The following is a 5,000-nucleotide window of genomic DNA, read 5'->3' as shown; positions in this document are numbered from 1 at the left end:
GACAGTTGCTTATCGTACACATCGCAAACGAACACCCCTTAGTGAGCAGTAGCAGAAGTCGATGGAACAAAGCGAATGCATTACAAACTGATCAAGTAAAATAAGGAACGCTACGTACTAGGACTTCTTTCCAAGAATGGTGTCCGCGACGGGAGGGCAAGCGTCCTTCCCAGGTTTCCCTAGTAAACCTTGTATGGTAAACATACCCAAGCGTGTCCGTAAGCACGCAACGATAGTCACGAACGAGCACATACCTAGGGAAAGTACTCTACGTACTAGGACTTCTGTCCAAGAATGGTGTCCGCGACGGTCGGGCACTGTGACGCAATTACCAAATCCTAGAATCGTACAAGCAGTGTGTACAAACATAAACATTAACGCGTTCGCTCGGGCTGCGCCGTCCGTGTTGAACACAAATGCGGGTGATTATATGAGTGGATGGACAAAAACATGCGTGGCGAAGACAATTTTCTGCACGATGTGCACATAGCTCATTTCGTCGTCCCGGGCGAATGGAAAAACACAAAAATCTCGAGTATCTTTCTAGGTTTCTGTTATAAAAGGGCAGGCCAAAAGGTGACCGGTTGAGATGAGCATTTTAAGCATGCAAGCACTTAATTGCAACTTTTCCTACAAAAACTAGGTACGTACACGTAGATTGTATCAACATGGACATCCATGATTGCGTACGCCCGGGCTGCGCCCTCCGTGTTGTACTTTCCCTGATTGGTACACAATTTTGGTGCAAGTGTACCAACATCGACATCTATGAACGCGTACGCTCGAGCTGCACCCTCCGTCTTGTACTTTCCCTGATCGGTACACAGTTTTGGTGCACGGCTATCCCGAAAGGCAACTTGTACCAACATCGACATCCATGAACGCGTACGTAGCGTACTTTCCCTGATCGGTACACAATGTTGGTGCACGGCATAGGAAATGGGCTTAAAATGGTCAAACTCAATCCATTTCCACTAAAGATAGTCAATAACAGCTGTGCCGATGAAGTAGGGCACGATGCAAGTCAATGTTATTTAATGAATTACATGTTCACCATACATTTCAGTACAAAATTGCTCGGTCAGACCTACAAAGTGCTATATCTCGAATACTAAACGTCGCAGATGGGTGTCGTAGAACAATTTTAAGTTCGTCTAACGATTCTACATCCGATTCTGGATAGTGGTTTTTCGACCACTTTTCAACATTTTGTGACACCCCGAACCTAGGGGCAGCTCCCTAGCTTTTTTCAAAAATGTGCACCGAACGGGCCAGAGAGCTCGAGTAGTCGAAAATTTTTTTTTTTGCTAAAACCCCTCAAAACGTGTCAGGAACGCACCCTAGATGATGAAAAGTGCAACCAGAATGTCAATCGACAACATGCCCGGGGGTACAAATTTGCTCTACGCGTCCCTAGGTAGGGTACTTTTTCATACAAACATCAAAGTGTACGGTGCACACAGTGCGCGGAACAAAAATTGCTCGGTCAGACCTAGGACGGGCCATATCTCGAATACTAAACGTCGCAGATGGGTGTCGTAGAACAATTTTAAGTTCGTCTAACGATTCTACATCCGATTCTGGATAGTGGTTTTTCGACCACTTTTCAACATTTTGTGACACCCCGAACCTAGGGGCAGCTCCCTAGCTTTTTTCAAAAATGTGCACCGAACGGGCCAGAGAGCTCGAGTAGTCGAAAATTTTTTTTTTGCTAAAACCCCTCAAAACGTGTCAGGAACGCACCCTAGATGATGAAAAGTGCAACCAGAACGTCAATCGACAACATGCCCGGGGGTACAAATTTGCTCTACGCGTCCCTAGGTAGGGTACTTTTTCATACAAACATCAAAGTGTACGGTGCACAAAGTGCGCGGAACAAAAATTGCTCGGTCAGACCTAGGACGGGCCATATCTCGAATACTAAACGTCGCAGATGGGTGTCGTAGAACAATTTTAAGTTCGTCTAACGATTCTACATCCGATTCTGGATAGTGGTTTTTCGACCACTTTTCAACATTTTGTGACACCCCGAACCTAGGGGCAGCTCCCTAGCTTTTTTCAAAAATGTGCACCGAACGGGCCAGAGAGCTCGAGTAGTCGAAAATTTTTTTTTTGCTAAAACCCCTCAAAACGTGTCAGGAACGCACCCTAGATGATGAAAAGTGCAACCAGAACGTCAATCGACAACATGCCCGGGGGTACAAATTTGCTCTACGCGTCCCTAGGTAGGGTACTTTTTCATACAAACATCAAAGTGTACGGTGCACAAAGTGCGCGGAACAAAAATTGCTCGGTCAGACCTAGGACGGGCCATATCTCGAATACTAAACGTCGCAGATGGGTGTCGTAGAACAATTTTAAGTTCGTCTAACGATTCTACATCCGATTCTGGATAGTGGTTTTTCGACCACTTTTCAACATTTTGTGACACCCCGAACCTAGGGGCAGCTCCCTAGCTTTTTTCAAAAATGTGCACCGAACGGGCCAGAGAGCTCGAGTAGTCGAAAAATTTTTTTTTGCTAAAACCCCTCAAAACGTGTCAGGAACGCACCCTAGATGATGAAAAGTGCAACCAGAATGTCAATCGACAACATGCCCGGGGGTACAAATTTGCTCTACGCGTCCCTAGGTAGGGTACTTTTTCATACAAACATCAAAGTGTACGGTGCACAAAGTGCGCGGAACAAAAATTGCTCGGTCAGACCTAGGACGGGCCATAACTCGAATACTAAACGTCGCAGATGGGTGTCGTAGAACAATTTTAAGTTCGTCTAACGATTCTACATCCGATTCTGGATAGTGGTTTTTCGACCACTTTTCAACATTTTGTGACACCCCGAACCTAGGGGCAGCTCCCTAGCTTTTTTCAAAAATGTGCACCGAACGGGCCAGAGAGCTCGAGTAGTCGAAAAATTTTTTTTTGCTAAAACCCCTCAAAACGTGTCAGGAACGCACCCTAGATGATGAAAAGTGCAACCAGAATGTCAATCGACAACATGCCCGGGGGTACAAATTTGCTCTACGCGTCCCTAGGTAGGGTACTTTTTCATACAAACATCAAAGTGTACGGTGCACAAAGTGCGCGGAACAAAAATTGCTCGGTCAGACCTAGGACGGGCCATAACTCGAATACTAAACGTCGCAGATGGGTGTCGTAGAACAATTTTAAGTTCGTCTAACGATTCTACATCCGATTCTGGATAGTGGTTTTTCGACCACTTTTCAACATTTTGTGACACCCCGAACCTAGGGGCAGCTCCCTAGCTTTTTTCAAAAATGTGCACCGAACGGGCCAGAGAGCTCGAGTAGTCGAAAAATTTTTTTTTGCTAAAACCCCTCAAAACGTGTCAGGAACGCACCCTAGATGATGAAAAGTGCAACCAGAATGTCAATCGACAACATGCCCGGGGGTACAAATTTGCTCTACGCGTCCCTAGGTAGGGTACTTTTTCATACAAACATCAAAGTGTACGGTGCACAAAGTGCGCGGAACAAAAATTGCTCGGTCAGACCTAGGACGGGCCATAACTCGAATACTAAACGTCGCAGATGGGTGTCGTAGAACAATTTTAAGTTCGTCTAACGATTCTACATCCGATTCTGGATAGTGGTTTTTCGACCACTTTTCAACATTTTGTGACACCCCGAACCTAGGGGCAGCTCCCTAGCTTTTTTCAAAAATGTGCACCGAACGGGCCAGAGAGCTCGAGTAGTCGAAAAATTTTTTTTTGCTAAAACCCCTCAAAACGTGTCAGGAACGCACCCTAGATGATGAAAAGTGCAACCAGAATGTCAATCGACAACATGCCCGGGGGTACAAATTTGCTCTACGCGTCCCTAGGTAGGGTACTTTTTCATACAAACATCAAAGTGTACGGTGCACAAAGTGCGCGGAACAAAAATTGCTCGGTCAGACCTACAAAGTGCTATATCTCGAATACTAAACGTCGCAGATGGGTGTCGTAGAACAATTTTAAGTTCGTCTAACGATTCTACATCCGATTCTGGATAGTGGTTTTTCGACCACTTTTCAACATTTTGTGACACCCCGAACCTAGGGGCAGCTCCCTAGCTTTTTTCAAAAATGTGCACCGAACGGGCCAGAGAGCTCGAGTAGTCGAAAAATTTTTTTTTGCTAAAACCCCTCAAAACGTGTCAGGAACGCACCCTAGATGATGAAAAGTGCAACCAGAATGTCAATCGACAACATGCCCGGGGGTACAAATTTGCTCTACGCGTCCCTAGGTAGGGTACTTTTTCATACAAACATCAAAGTGTACGGTGCACAAAGTGCGCGGAACAAAAATTGCTCGGTCAGACCTAGGACGGGCCATAACTCGAATACTAAACGTCGCAGATGGGTGTCGTAGAACAATTTTAAGTTCGTCTAACGATTCTACATCCGATTCTGGATAGTGGTTTTTCGACCACTTTTCAACATTTTGTGACACCCCGAACCTAGGGGCAGCTCCCTAGCTTTTTTCAAAAATGTGCACCGAACGGGCCAGAGAGCTCGAGTAGTCGAAAAATTTTTTTTTGCTAAAACCCCTCAAAACGTGTCAGGAACGCACCCTAGATGATGAAAAGTGCAACCAGAATGTCAATCGACAACATGCCCGGGGGTACAAATTTGCTCTACGCGTCCCTAGGTAGGGTACTTTTTCATACAAACATCAAAGTGTACGGTGCACACAGTGCGCGGAACAAAAATTGCTCGGTCAGACCTAGGACGGGCCATAACTCGAATACTAAACGTCGCAGATGGGTGTCGTAGAACAATTTTAAGTTCGTCTAACGATTCTACATCCGATTCTGGATAGTGGTTTTTCGACCACTTTTCAACATTTTGTGACACCCCGAACCTAGGGGCAGCTCCCTAGCTTTTTTCAAAAATGTGCACCGAACGGGCCAGAGAGCTCGAGTAGTCGAAAAATTTTTTTTTGCTAAAACCCCTCAAAACGTGTAGAAAACTCATTTTAGATGATAAAAAGTGAAACCAG

The sequence above is a fragment of the Anopheles coluzzii genome, assembly GCF_943734685.1.
Source record: "Anopheles coluzzii chromosome X unlocalized genomic scaffold, AcolN3 X_unloc_28, whole genome shotgun sequence".
Lineage (NCBI taxonomy): Eukaryota > Metazoa > Arthropoda > Insecta > Diptera > Culicidae > Anopheles > Anopheles coluzzii.
The sequence above is the reverse complement of the archived record's forward strand: the minus strand, read 5'-3'. Positions refer to the sequence as shown.